Genomic DNA, 16,274 nt, shown 5'->3' on the forward strand with positions numbered 1-16,274 from the left:
GTGGGTACTATGGGGAAGTGGGGAGAGGAGTACTATGGGTCATCTACGGGGGGCACTAAAAAGGGGTATTTTATGCTTGCAAATTATGGGGGACACTGAGGGCATCTACTGGGGCACTATATAGGGGCATTTTATACTGGTACATTATGGGGGCACTAGGAGGAATGGGGGAGAGGAGCACAATGGGGGCATTTACTGGGGGCACTATATAGAGTATTTTAAACTGGCACATTATGGAGGCACTATGGGAACATTAGCATGATTGGGGGCATTACAAGGGGGTATTTTGGCACTGTCTATTATAAGAATTATTACTACTGGGGGGGCATTATGGTGGGCTTTATTACTTCCCCATGGTATGACCCCCTAGTAGCAGCACCAGCCTCTCCCTGCTCTGTGACCCCACTGCCCCTTCTCCAAATCCTTATTATGAAATCTTTCTCATTAGGATAAAATACATCAGCTCCACCGAGCCCCCCAGCCAAAGTGTTGAAGTGGTGTCCGAGATCCCCAAGGGCGAAGCCAAGTAATTGTAAGTTTTCATGTGAAATATGTTTGTTATACACATATAGCATACCCTGTGCCACACAATATACCTCTACACTGTGTAGTCTGTTCTATAAGCACCACATTATTTTCTGTCCACCGCCACAAAACTATTTGGAAGTGCCCCTTCCGACTCGGGAGAGGCACTACCAGATTGTTTTGTGGCGGCTGACAGGCTCTGCATTTATTTTCCCTTAAAACAATGCTGACAAATGTATTGCACATTTAATAGACAGACTAAGGATACTATACCAAGTGTTTTTGTTTGTAGTTGATCTTTATTATCGCTTGCATATCTTGTGTTTGTGGGGGCCTCATGTTCAAGTTTTGCCTAAGGCCTCACAAAGTCTAGAGCCGCCTCTGCCCCTAGACTCCGTTGAAGTGTCACCATTTGTTGCTGCTCTCCAGAAGGGATGGTAAGATGCACCCCAATGGGAATTAAGTCCATAGAGTCAGGGTCTGGAGTAAACCAGTGTGCTTCTTTACTGGAGAAATTCAGATGCAATAAAATACAGGCAAAGGAGGATCTGAAGGAATAAAGCCAGTTAGTGACCACCATAAAACCGCATAAAGGAGGAAGGAGGAGGTCACTAACGGGCTGAGCATGAAGATGGCTTCTCTTATATGTGTTTTTTTTTGATGATTAACAAGAGATATTTTATGTTTGAAACACATATCACATTCTGAACATGAAAATGGCTTCTCCCCTGTGTGTTTTCTCTGATGTATAACAAGATATGATTTACGGCTAAAACATTTCCCACATTCTGAACATGAAAATGGCTTCTCCCCTGTGTGATTTCTCTGATGTACAACAAAAGCTGATTTATGTTTAAAACATTTCCCACATTTTGAACATAAAAATGGCTTCTCCCCTGTGTGTTTTCTCTGATGTATAACAAGATTTGATGTACATTTAAAACATTTCCCACATTCTGAACATGAAAATGGCTTCTCCCCTGTGTGTTTTCTCTGATGTATAACAAGATCTGATTTACGGCTAAAACATTTCCCACATTCTGAACATCAAAATGTCTTCTCCCCTGTGTGTTTTCTCTGATGTACAACTAGAGATGATTTCTGGTTAAAACATTTCCCACATTCTGAACATGAAAATGGCTTCTCCCCTGTGTGATTTCTCTGATGTACATCTAGAGATGATTTCTGGTTAAACCATTTCCCACATTCTGAACATGAAAATGGCTTCTCCCCTGTGTGATTTCTCTGATGTACATCTAGAGATGATTTCTGGTTAAAACATTTCCCACATTCTGAACATGAAAATGGCTTCTCCCCTGTGTGTTTTCTCTGATGTATAATAAGATTTGATTTACATGTAAAACATTTCCCACATTCTGAACATGAAAATGGCTTCTCCCCTGTGTGATTTCTCTGATGTACATCTAGAGATGATTTCTGGTTAAAACATTTCCCACATTCTGAACATGAAAATGGCTTCTCCCCTGTGTGTTTTCTCTGATGTCTACCAAGACCTGATTTACATTTAAAACATTTCCCACATTCTGAACATGAAAATGGCTTCTCCCCTATGTGAATTCTTTGATGTACAATAAGAGCTGATTTCTGGTTACAACATTTCCCACATTCTGAACATGAAAATGGCTTCTCCCCTGTGTGATTTCTCTGATGTGTAACAAGATATGATTTACGGCTAAAACATTTCCCACATTCTGAACATGAAAATGGCTTCTCCCCTGTGTGTTTTCTCTGATGTGTAACAAGATATGATTTACGGCTAAAACATTTCCCACATTCTGAACATGAAAATGGCTTCTCCCCTGTGTGAATTCTCTGATGAAGAACAAGATCTGATTTCTGGTTAAACCATTTTCCACATTCTGAACATGAAAATAGCTTCTCCCCTGTGTGTTTACTCTGATGTTTACCAAGATATGATTTACGGCTAAAACATTTCCCACATTTTGAACATGAAAATGGCTTCTCCCCTGTGTGAACTGTCTGATGTTTATCAAGACTTGATTTACATTTAAACCATTTTCCACATTCTGAACATGAAAATGGCTTCTCCCCTGTGTGTTTTCTCTGATGTATAACAAGATATGATTTACGGCTAAAACATTTCCCACATTCTGAACATGAAAATGGCTTCTCCCCTGTGTGATTTCTCTGATGTACAACAAAAGCTGATTTATGTTTAAAACATTCCCCACATTCTGAACATGAAAATGGCTTCTCCCCTGTGTGATTTCTCTGATGTACAACAAGATTTGATTTACGGCTAAAACATTTCCCACATTTTGAACATGAAAATGGCTTCTCCCCTGTGTGATTTCTCTGATGTACAACAAGAGCTGATTTATGTTTAAAACATTTCCCACATTTTGAACATGAAAATGGCTTCTCCCCTGTGTGAACTGTCTGATGTCTATTAAGACCTGATTTACATTTAAAAGATTTCCCACATTCTGAACATGAAAATGGCTTCTCTTTTACGTGAGCTGTTTGATGTTTAGCACTTCTTCTGTGGCTTTTATTCTGTGTTACAGTCTGTGATGAATCAGAAGATCGGACCTGTTTAAAATAATCAAATGATGCATTGTTGCTGTGATTGGATGAGGGTATATCTTGCATATTGGCATGCTCTTCAAATGTATCTCGTGTGATACCACAATAATCTACTTCAAAATCTGCAAATACCAGATGTTTCTCTAAGTTCCTGGTACAGTCATCTGCCAAGAACAAAACAAATTTTATTATTGATGAATAACATTAAAATTGTATTAAAGTTTTATAACTTTTCCAATAAAAAATCCACAGAAAGTACAAAGTATAGCACACAATTAGAATATCAACTGACTAAAACTGTGATGGACAAACAGACCACAATCTAATAGTAGACCAAGGGGCATAACTAGAGAATGCTGGCTCCCACCTTGAGCAACTTCCCTGCAACCCCCACCCAGTCAGTCATTTAAAAGATATATAAATAAAATATTTCCTAGCGCTGGACAATAGGCGACAAATCCCCTCTTAGTGCCCCACACAATAGTTATCTCCCCTCAGTGTCCCTTTCACAGTGGAATTCCCTCTTAGTGCCCTCTTCACAGTATTGATGCTCCCTAAGTGCCCCCACTTAGTAAAATGTCTTCTTGATGTCTTTAAACAGCAGTTATGCCCCCTAAGTGCCCCTACACAGTAGTTATGCCCCCTGTAAGGGATCGTCTCTTTTCAGGGGGTCACACTCAGATATCTCACCAGACAACAGATTTTCATGTCCAAACTGCATTTATTTTGATAGTCTTCTTATAAAGGATAGTCCAATTATACATCACTGGGTGGGGTGAGGTTCCCGCACCGCCAACACTTAAACCACAAATAAACGCCTGCCCGTCTAGGTGCTACCTAAACACAATACGTCCCTACCTCACTCATAGAGCTCAGTTCACACATGGACAACATATGCGGCTTTCCTCAGCCAACATCAATACTGCAGCCTCAAGGCTGTGGCAACTCCAGTACCTTTTGGGGGGAAGTGTGGCCCAGTAGTCCTCCAGACGTTGGGCGTGCAACCCTCGTTCTTTAGGTGTCGCTAGGTCCTCCAAACCTCAGGCTATTCAAAGCCTTGTGACCCTCAGTCCTCCTGACTCAGACCACACACAGAGCCTCTGCTTCACAAAACAGTCTCGCTCTCCCTCCTCGGACTGACCTACTCTGAGGCGCTTTATGCAAGCCTGATTACAGCAGGCCTCACCTTTGATCACCTCAGGTAGAAAGGAAAACCCGTATTGGAAGGGTGTGGACTGGGAACTCCCTCTACCAAGCCTAGCCACCAGTCCAAGTAAAATCCAGCCCAGAAAATGTCTACAGAAATGTCTCAGCAAACTATGCTTTGCAGAGACTACTGCCACTCTCTGAATTTTATCTGTCTCACCCATCTGATGTACCTGAAGTTGGACAACACACCTTCCAGCTAGGGTTGTTGCGGGTATCGAAATTTTGATACCCAATCAATACTTTTGTCCCGGTATCGATACGATACCGGGATTTCCGTTTTTTCGATACTGGGCTGCGCTTCTGCGCAGTCTAGTATCTCTGAACATGAGCGCGCTGCTATCGGCGCAGTCATGTTCTCTCAGCAGCACGGGGAGAAGGAAGCTGTCCTCCTCCCTCCTCCCCCCTGTGCTGCTGCCGCCGCCACAAATGAGAAGAGAGGGGCGGTCGCACTGCGCCACCAATGATAGGACTATTCCCACACAGAGCGGCGCCCAGCGATGTCTCAGCACTCACAATTATTCCTGGTCGCCGATCCGTTCGCCCGCAGTGCCCCATTACTGTCTCCTCTCCTGCTCCACATGCTGCTGATTACTATCAGAACGATGTGGAGGAGACATCAGCTTCACTAGTGGGCGTTCCTTCTCCCTGCGCTGCGATTGGACAGCGCTACAGACAGGGAGAAGGAACGCCCACTAGTGAAGCTGATGTCTCCTCCCCATCGCTCTGATAGTAATCAGCATGTGGAGCAGGAGAGGAGACAGTAATGGGGCACTGCGGGCGAACGGAGCGGCGCCCAGGACTAATAGTAAGTGCTGGGACATCGCTGGGCGCCGCTCTGTGTAGCCTGATACTTAGTCTGGACCCAGGAAAAGTAGTCAGTCAGTCTTTAACACAATACAGGAGGCGGGTGCCGCCAGCAGAATCGCATTGCCGGCACCCTGCCCCTGACAGGGAGCTGCGATCAGCGGCAGTTAACCCCTCAGGTGCGGCGCCTAAGGGGTTAACTGACGCTGATCTGCCAGTACCCGCCTCCTGTATAAAGGGGAAATTATCATTGGTGGTGCAGTGTGCCCCCCCTCAAACCCCCATCCCTTTAAAATCATTGGTGGCACAGTGCGCCGGCCCCTCTCAACCCCCCAGTATTAAAATCATTGGTGGCAGTGGCCACAGGGTCCCCTCCCCCTCATTGGTGGTGCAGTGGCAGCTTCTGATCGGAGCCCCAGCTGTGTAAGCCTGGGGCTCCGATCGGTTACCATGGCAGCCAGGACGCTACAAAAGCCCTGGCTGCCATGGTAACATCCCTGATGCTGTGTGCACAAAGCACAGAGCAGCAGGGACAGTGTGAAGTCCTATTTACCCTGATAGAGATCTATCAGGCTGAATAGGACAAGGGATGAAAGATCCCAGGTTCTAGCCCCTAAGGGGGGAAATAGTTATTAAATAAAAAGTGTAAAAAAAAAAAAAAAAAACCCCCACCAAAATATGAAGTATAAATCACCCCCTTTTCCCAATTTCACATATAAAATATATAAATAATAAACATATTACATATCGCCACGTCAGAAAAGTCCAAACTATTAAAATATAAAAAAAAATCTAGGTGGTGAACTCCAGAAAAGAAAAAATAAATAAAAACTGCGTGATTCGCCATTTTTTAAAATGCGGAATGCACGTGGCTTTTTTTTTTTTTTTTTTTCGCGTGGTATCGAATGGTATCGAGTATCGCAATACTCTTTCATGGTATTGAAACCGAATAAAAAATTTGGTATCGCAACAACTCTACTTCCAGCACTGTTCACATTATTACATCCCTTTGTGCGCCCCCTGCAGTAGTGCTGTCCCTTAGTGTCCCCTTTACATCAGTGAAGCTCCTGTACTGTGAATAAAGGTAAAGTAATACCGAGTACATCATGATCTTCCCAGCAGCAGACAAATATCTGGTGTTCAGTGGTGGACACACTCAGCTTTTCATGGCCATTTTTCAACCATTTTTTGCATCCCTTTCTTGGTCGTCTGGACGTTTTGCATACATTTTTAACGGCCATTATTTGAGGATGATTTTTTTATTTAATTACCAACCCATGTAGTATACATAATGTCCCCCATAGCGGCCTCAGTTAGCAATAATGTCCCCCAGGGTGGCCCCCAGTAATGATAATGTTAATAATGTGTAGGGTTTTGTTTTTATGGGGAGGAAAAAATGACTCCTCTCATCCACATGCACGTGTAGAGAAAAGTCGCTCTTTGTTTGGTGCTAAAGGACCTACACTCTCAGTGGGATGATGTCACCATGCGCTCCTAAGCAATAATACTGGTAGAGCATGGTGATGTCATCACGTTGATAGCACAGGTGCTTCAGCACCAAGAGAGACTGCCTTGTGTGTGCAAGCGGATAAGGCAATTTATTTTTATTTTAACCCCTGAATGGCCATTTTCCACTAGTGTACCCATTTTAAACGGCCATTACATGGATGCTCTCCTGTCTAAATGACCATTAAAAATAGTCCCATTGATTTACATGGGGTCCATCTGGCAATGAAAACGGCCACAAATAGGACATGTCCTATTTTTCACAACTACGATTCACTCGCCTTAGAAAAAAATGGCCACATGAATAGCGCCATTGAGTTCAATTCATTCTAAAAACAGCGGTGTGCCATGTATGTAGCCTTATCCTGTAGCCTTTCCCGATTACACAAACTACATATAGCGGCAAAGAATAATCCTGTGACCTGAACATCATCACTGCAGCTAGGACACTGTGCACAGAGGTCTCTCCAAATCTCAGTCCTGTCACTGTCAAGTAAACAAATTGCATGGCCCACACCATAACAACTTCCTTTTTCCGTGTATTTATATTAAGTGGGTTGTCTCATCTGAGACAATGGGGCAATTCGCCAGGATATGCCCCTATTGTCTGGTAGGTGCGGGTCCCACCGCTGGAACCTGCACCTATCTCCTAAACGGAGCCCCGAAAGTGATTGAGGGTGCACTGTGCATGCGCAGCACTGGCTTGGCCATTTCCGTCAGGCCCATAGAAGTGAATGGAAACAGTGGCTGGTCATGCACAGTGCGCTACCTTTCACTTCTATGGGGAGAGCGCTTGGTGGTGGCCGGACCAGAGTCCTCCAGCCACCACTTTGGCCCGCTCTGTTCTCGATATAGGTGCAGGTCCTATCGGTTGGACCTGCACCTATTACACAATGGGGGCATATCCTAGTGATATGGCCCCATTGTTTCAGATGAGCCAACTCCTTTAACCCCTTAGTGACCAGCCTGTTTTGGGCCTTACTCACCAAGTTTTTTCATCCTTTTTTCATCGTCGTGTTCCAAGAGTTATAATTATTTATTTATTTTTTTCCATCTATATAGCTTTATGAGGGCTTGTTTTTTTGTGGGACAAATTGTAGTTTATAATGGCGCCATTTTGGGGTGCACATAACTTTTTTATTCATTATTATTAACTCTTTCTGGGAGGGAGATGGGAAAAACAGCAATACTGCCACTGCGTTTTTATGTTATAAATTTTATGGGGTTCATTTTTTGGTATAAATTACATAATTTAATTATTCTCTGGGTCACTACGACAACAGTGACACCAAATACATATAGGTTTTTTTTCCCGTTTGACAACTTTTTTGCAATAAACCCTTTTTTTTTTTTAAGAAAAAAATGTCTTTGCATTGCCACTTCCGAAGACCCATAACTTTTTTCTTTCTGTGGCATTGTGAGAGGGTTTGATTTTTGCAGAATGACATATTTTTCATTGGTAATATTTTTGAGTAAATGGCGCTTTTTGATCGCTTGTTATTACATTTTTTTGGTGGCAACTAAGAATAAATTAGCAATTCTGTATTTTTTACAGCGTTTAGTCCAGGTCGTTACGGACGCAGCAATACTAAACATATGGGGGATATTTTTTTTTTATGTCATTTTATTTTTTTGAATAAATATTATTATTTTTACCACTTAATAGTCTCACAAGGGGACTATAACAGACAACATTCTTATTGATTTCAAAATGCAGTGCATTAACTCTGTACTGCATTCCATTTTACTATCAGTGCTTTTCTGACATTGACCAGCAGGCTGCGTCAAAGAGGCATAGCCTGCTGGAAATTACTCAAGGCTGGTCTGGGGCCTAAACGAGACCCCAGCCAGCCTTCACACACATCGGCACCCCATGATCGCATTTACGGGGTGCGGATGGGAGACAAAGCAGTCCGCTCTGTCAGCACTTTACATGCGGCGGACAATGACGCCCGCCGCATGTAAAGTGTTAAACAGCCCAGATTGGCACACCTGCCAGTCCGGGCTGTTAGAGCAGGAGCGTGGCTCTCATGTGAGAGCCAGTCCCCCGCTGCATGGGGGACCAGGGCAGAGCCTAGACTGGGCTGCCATAAAATAGCAGCGGCCCAGCTTAAGACCTCTTAGTGACCGCTGTAAAAAAGCGCATGGGTGGTTATTTAGGGGTTAAGTGCTTGTGACTCATATATACTGTACACACCATCACAAAATTATGAAAAGTATATCACTAGAGAGGAACCAATTTCATGAAATACATTTCAGGTGTAATTCTGAATAATCATTCAGAAGAGGGAACAAATAAATTCGACCAGAATCGAACCTGCTCCCATTGGCCTGATAATCTGTGTATGACTCTCTGGCAGATCTACTCCTTGGCATCTGCTGGAGGTGTGTGACGATGCCACCTGCCACACTGAATACCCTGCAGTGGAGGCTGGACAAGACAGTACACATATCAGACCGGGCCAGTTCCAGCCACTGTTCCAATCTCCCTCCCAGAAGTCTATGGAGTCTGGGGACAGTATGTGCAGAAGAAAGGGCACAGTCCAGGTACGACTGAACCCGGTTGTTCAGGCAATGCTTGTCCTTTTGCTGATATGAGTCAGGTTGGCACAGCACTTAAAAAATCTTCCATCACATTAAAAAAACTAAATTGGCTGCTGCTGCTGTGCCTTCTGAGACTTATTGTAGGGGTAGCACCACCAGAGAGGGTAGAAGGTCTTTGACTCAGCCAGGTTGGAGACGGGACTCCTGGACAGAAATACAGGTGACAGGCATCCGTAAAACAATTCTCCCCTTTTTTATTTGATTGCAATTATCTAAAAGTATGGCTATCCAGTAGTTGTCACTTTGCTTGATGCTAACCACATGCTTACCAGCATGTAGGCAACCAAGCATGCAGTTTGTCATACTCACCAGCATCACTAAGGAGCCCGTTTTTTAAGACCCCACTGCAATGGTTGGTCATGGCCAATGTCATCATCGTCATCATCATATCTATCATACCGAGCGCTAACCTCCTTCCCTAGCTGTGCCTGGGAAAACTCAATGTCCCCCTGTACCACAAACTTCTTCACCTCCACTTCCTCCTTTACGTGACTTTATCCATCCAGGTTCCTATCAGCTACGGGATCCCCAGAAAGCTGTGGAGGTTGTTGTTCTTCCTCTAGTCCTTGTTGCATCAGCGTGAGCATTAGTACAACTATAAATATCAGGGTGATGCCATGTTAATGCTGGTCTCTACTCTGGTGGCCTCTTCAAAGGGGTTGAGTATGCTACACATGTCCCTGATGAGCTGCCACTGCCTGCGCTCAAAATAACATATGCTCTGCTGTGGTGGTCTCATGCATCATGTAAATCATTAATCTCTTTACGCTGCTCATAGCAACGCTTCAGCATATGTAAGGTGGAATTCAAACGGTACAAAGGCAGACCATTTTGTCACTTCGAGTTCAGAAGAGCCTTTTTAGTCACATAAGAATGGCTGGACAGTCCCTGGACATGACCAACACCATCTGCAAGCCACGTTACGTTTCCACAAATTGATGCACCATAAATTTATGATGTGTGCCATGCAGGGAACATGTGTTATTTCCCCCAAATAAAGTGCTGCCACAATGTTCCTGCCATTGTCACCAACCACGTTGTCCAGTTGTAAATGGAGAAGAGCAATCCAGCAGGAAACTTGCTGCTTGATGTAGATTAGCAACTGATCTATGTAGCTTCTCTCGCCCAGGCTCATCAGCTTTAACCGCCTCCGCAGGATTGCGTTCTGTAGGCGGTCGATTCATTCCTCCTTGACGCGCCGGCGCGTCATCTCGCAAGACGCGAGATTATGCGCACAGCCGGCCCGCGCATTGCGGGCCGGCAAAAGTTAAAGGAGTATTTCGTCACCAGCCTGCCAGCCAATGATCATCGCTGGCAGGCTGGTGATTTTCAAAAAAAAGAATCACAAGCCAGTTAACACATTATATTTATAAATATAATGTGTTAAATGGCTTCTGTGCTCCTCTGCTAGTCCTTTTCGTCGGTTGGTCCCAGCAGAGGAGCACACATCACTGTGAGTACACACCAAACACTACACTTAGCCCCAGATCACCCCCCCATCACCCCAATTAACCCCTTGATCACCCCTGTCAATCACTAGTGAAAGGGAAAAAAGTGATCAGTGTAAACTGTCACTTTTTTTTTTCCACTAGTATTGCCGGTTAGGTTTTAGGATAGTTTAGGCCCCTGTGTTAGGTAGTTAGCGTCGGTTAGCGCCCAGGTCACCGCACCGCAGTCACTGATTCGCTGATTAGCGTATCGCTAATCAGCATTTGTACTTTTACAGTATCTGTAAGTGATCAGAACTGATCACAGTCAGATCTATAATAGTAAGTGTCACCTTAGTTCGCCCTCCACCCAAAACGCAGTGTTTGCCTGATCAGGCCTGATCGGTCGCCCACACGTGCGTTCACCCACACCCGCCCCGCCGCAGTGACAATTTATTTTTATTTTTTTATCACTGCACAATCACTTTACAAGCGCTGCGGCAATAAATAAAAAAAATCAGTTTTGATATTTTTTAGCAATCGCAGCGGCTTCCGGTACTTCGCTAGCCTCGCATTTGTAAGACAGGCTTGCTTTTTTTCTTGGGTATTCTCAGAGAATACCCCCTAAATTTAGTTGACCAAATGGCAAGTAAGGGGTATTCTTCTGAAGAGGCCTACAGGCTTCTGACCCAGTCGGATGAGGAATGGGAACCCTCATCTGACAAATCCAGCGGGTCAGAATATGAACCTGTAGAAAGCAGTGGCAGTCTGACCCAAAGTCTGGACGATGAGGTTGAGGTCCCTGATACCACCAGGCATACCCGGCCCCGTGTTGCTAGACCACAGGTTGCGCAGGATCCGCTTCAAGGGCAGCAGAGTGGGGCTGGCGCTGTCGGATTACATGGTGAGGCATATACCAGCAGCGCAGTCCATCCTGGACCTAGTACAAGTACTGCCGTAGAACATGGTGAAGTGGCGAGCACCAGAAGGGCAGTTGAAGCTGGTACGGTGGCACGTGCATTAGTTCCCCCATCGCAGCCACCGCACAGACAGGCCCGTAGAGCCCCTAGAGTCCCTGAGGTGCTGGCAAACCCTGATTGGCAGCCCCCAACTTCAGCCGCACCAGTAGTTCCCCCTTTCACCACCCAGTCTGGAGTTCGGGTTGAGACAGCTCAGATCGGATCGGCACTGGAGTTTTTTGAGCTGTTCTTGACTGCGGAGCTCTTGGACTTAGTCGTGGCAGAAACAAATCGGTATGCCACTCAATTCACAGCCGCCAACCCGGGAAGCTTTTATGCCCAGTCTTTGCAGTGGAAACCCGTCCAAGTTTCAGAATTTAAAACTTTTCTGTGCCTTCTCCTCAACATGGGCCTGACCAAAAAGCATGAATTGCGGTCATATTGGTCCACGAACCCAATTCATCACATGCCCATGTTCTCTGCTGCCATGTCCAAGACACGATTTGAGGCCATCCTGCGTTTCCTGCACTTTAGTGACAACAGCACCTCTCGTCCCAGAGGCCACCCAGCTTTTGACCGGCTCCGCAAAATTCGGCCCCGCATAGACCACCTTAACACCAAATTTGCAGATTTGTATACCCCTGAGCAAAACATCTGCATAGACGAGTCCCTTATACTTTTTACCGGGTGCCTTGGCTTCAAACAATACATCCCAAGCAAGCGCGCCCGGTATGGGGTCAAATTGTATAGGCTCTATCAAAGGGCCACAGGCTATACGCACAAATTTCGGGTCTATGAGGGTAAAGATCAGACCTGGAGCCGGTCCGTTGCCCGACTACCTGGGGAGCAGTGGAAATACAGTCTGGGACTTGGTGTCACCCTTATTTGGCAAGGGGTACCATCTTTGTGTGGACAATTTCTACACAAGTGTGCCCCTCTTCAGGCATTTGTTCCTAGAACAGATTGGCTGCTGTGGCACCGCGCGACCTAGTCGCCGGGCCTTCCCCCAACGGGTCATTACCACCAGTCTTGCAAGGGGGGAGAGGGCTGCCTTGTGTAACGAAGACCTGCTCGCGGTGAAATGGAGAGACAAGTGTGACGTTTACATGCTCTCCTTAATTCACGCAGACACGACAATCCAAATAGAACGAGCAACCAGTGTCATTGAAAGGCCCCTCTCGGTCCACGACTATAATTTGCTCATGGGAGGGGTGGACTTCAATGACCAGATGTTGGCTCCTTATTTAGTGTCCCGCCGCACTAGACGCTGGTATAAGAAGGTGTCTGTATATTTTATTCAATTGGCTATGTACAATAGTTTTGTTCTCTACAGTAAGGCTGGGAGAACAAGATCCTTCCTCAAATTTCAGGAAGAGATCATTGAGAACCTCCTGTATCCAGGAGGTTCCGTGGCCCGATCCACCAGTGTAGTGTAACGGCTGAGGACGGGGAAAATCCTCAGCCGTGTGATGCCAGATGATGTTAACCCCTGCTCGGCCAGGACGACAGAATTAGGGAGCAGGTCACCTCCTAATCGCATCCCTAATCTGACCCTAACTCCTAGCTGCATGGGCCGACCTTTAATGTAGGAGGACCCATGCTCAGGAACCTCGGATCCCTACTCACCCTCCGACCGGTCCCTGAACTAGGAGTGAAGGGTAATACGACCTGTTCCTTCTGGACAAGGAGGAACAGGAGTCTCACTGGCCAAGCTGCAGGGAAAAGGGGGAACACAAACAGATCTATGGATATGGCAGGTGAACTGAACCAGTTCCACCTACCTGCCACAGCCTTGCTGACTGGATCCCTGTGCTGGCAAGCTGAAGATCACAACGCATCCACACACAGGGACCCAGATCCATAGCTGCACAGAAAAACAAGGAAAACATCAAATAGACATCACACATAAACTTGACAAACTTATGACCACAAGGGTGGCCCCCACTGGCAGGTGAAATAACAGGAGGCTGCTCCAGCTAAGCATGGCTGAAGCAACCCACAGACTGGAGCTAACAGTGAGGCTTTATAGGCCCAAGTAGCCACACCCAGTATTCACACACACAGAAGGGAAATTAACCCTACAGACACAAGGCAAGGGAAGACGGCCACTTAAAGGGGAATACACACATAAACCACACACTCCACCTGTTGCCGCGGGCAACGGTATGTGTGGCAATCATGTCCTGGGGATCAGCCATAGGGCTGAGACACTGCCTCCACACGCACTCAACACCACACGTTGCCACGGACAACCAAATGAAGGAAAGTGTCACACCACATACCATCAGCCATGACATGTAGTTAGCAGTCTACACGAGCGACATTTCCCCAATGTCGTTGCTGGTACCTCAACCCAAGCGCCACCCCGAAAAAGATGTCGTGTCTGTAGCAGGAGTGGAATAAGGCGTGACACCCGCTATTTCTGTCCTGACTGCCCTGACCACCCTGCCCTATGCTTAGGGGAGTGTTTCCGGAAGTACCACACACAGGTACACTATTAGCATAGGGATTGCATGACACAGGACAGGCACACAGGGCTCTTAGGGCCCTTTCACTCACAGCTGCTGCAAACCTCTCCTTTCACCTGGGACAAAGTGCATAATGTACTTCGCCACATCTCTGGGCGCTTTGCGCATTGTCCCATGGGGAAGGAGAGGTTTGTCCTATAAAAAGGTAAAAAAAAAGCAAAACGAAAGAAAAAAAAATCACCGGTAAGCAAAAAAGTTAATCTGTTCCAAAAGTTCAATAAAGTTTATAAAAGTTAATGTTCTGTTCAAATGTTATATAAAGTTAATGTTAATAAATTTATTGCGTTGCGGCCTTTTTTTTTTTTTTTTTTACCTTCTAGGTGGACCAACCGATGAACCAGCTGCAGCACTGATGTGCATTCTGACAGAAGCATTACGCTGCTGTCAGATTACACAAAAGTCGGTGTATGCGGCAGCGCAATACAAGATTTCTCCTCTGCAGTAAAAAAGATACGTTTGCCGAGGCTTATGAGCTGAGGAGGCGGCTGTGTTCATATGCTTTGGCAAACACTTTGAATATAAAATTTTTTATAAATCCCGGCAATGATTTATTCATCCACATCGATTGATGTGAATGGAGAAATCGGGTGTGCCAGGGCATACGAGCTGAGTGGGTATGGATGTTCGGCGGAGCTCCTATGTCCTGGCAGACGCCTTTCCCCTCCTTTTTTTTTTTTGGGCAGAGATTTTTTCATCCACATTGATCGATGTGAATGAAGAAATCTGTGCCGTTCATTTTTTCTTTCAGCCCAGAGGCTGAACGAAAAAAAAAAAAATCTCATTACCCGTATGCTCAATATAAGGAGAATAGCAGAAACTCCTAATGCTGGCCATACATGTAATGATTGTGGAGACCCTCAAATGCCAGGGCAGTACAAACACCCCACAAATGACCCCATTTTGGAAAGAAGACACCCCAAGGTATTCGCTGAGGGGCATATTGAGTCCATGAAAGATTGAACTTTTTGTCCCAAGTTAGCGGAAAGGGAGACTTTGTGAGAAAAAAAAAAATATAAAAAATTTCCGCTAACTTGTGCCCAAAAAAATAAAATTGTCTATGAACTCGCCATGCCCCTCATTAAATACTTTGGGGTGTCTTCTTTCCAAAATGGGGTCACATGTGGGGTATTTATACTGCCCTGGCATTTTAGGGGCCCTAAAGCGTGAGAAGAAGTCTGGAATCCAAATGTCTAAAAATGCCCTCCTAAAAGTAATTAGGTCCCCTTTGCGCACCTAGTGACCCCATTTTGGAAAGAAGACACCCAAAGGTATTCTGTGAGGGGCATGGCGAGTTCCTAGAATTTTTTTTTTTTTTGGCACAAGTTAGCGGAAAATGAGGATTTATTTTTTATTTTATTTTTTTCTTACAAAGTCTCATATTCCACTAACTTGTGACAAAAAATAAAAACTTCCATGAACTCACTATGCCCATAACGAAATACCTTTGGGTGTCTTCTTTCCAAAATGGGGTCACTTGTGGGGTATTTATACTGCCCTGGCATTTTAGGGGCCCTAATGCGTGAGAAGTAGTTTGAAATCCAAATGTGTTAGAATGTGTTAGAATTTGGGCCCCTTTGCCCACCTAGGCTGCAAAAAAGTGTCACACATGTGGTATCGCCGTACTCAGGAGAAGTAGGGCAATGTGTTTTGGGGTGTCTTTTTACATATACCCATGCTGGGTGAGAGAAATATCTCTCTAAAATGACAACTTTGTATAAAAAAATGGGAAAAGTTGTCTTTTAGAGAGATATTTCTCTCAGCCAGCATGGGTATATGTAAAAAGACACCCCAAAACACATTGCCCTACTTCTCCTAAGTACGGCGATACCACATGTGTGACACTTTTTTGCAGCCTAGGTCGGCAAAGGGGCCCAAATTTTAAAGAGCACCTTTAGGATTTCACAGTGCATTTTTCACACATTTGGATTTCAAACTACTTCTCACGCATTAGGGCCCCTAAAATGCCAGGGCAGTATAAATACCCCACAAGTGACCCCATTTTGGAAAGAAGACACCCCAAGGTATTTCGTGATGGGCATAGTGAGTTCATGGAAGTTTTTATTTTTTTGTCACAAGTTAGTGGAATATGAGACTTTGTAAGAAAAAAAAAAAGAAAAAAAACATTTTCCGCTAACTTGTGACAA

General features: G+C 45.0%; 1 pseudogene; it reads right to left on the minus strand.

The window, feature by feature from the left end:
- Positions 1-804: 804 nt before the first annotated feature.
- The window catches only part of LOC122940399, a 130,922-nt pseudogene continuing 115,452 nt past the window's right edge, over positions 805-16,274 (minus strand).

Source organism: Bufo gargarizans, chromosome 6 (assembly GCF_014858855.1).
Source record: "Bufo gargarizans isolate SCDJY-AF-19 chromosome 6, ASM1485885v1, whole genome shotgun sequence".
In the NCBI taxonomy this organism is placed as follows: domain Eukaryota; kingdom Metazoa; phylum Chordata; class Amphibia; order Anura; family Bufonidae; genus Bufo; species Bufo gargarizans.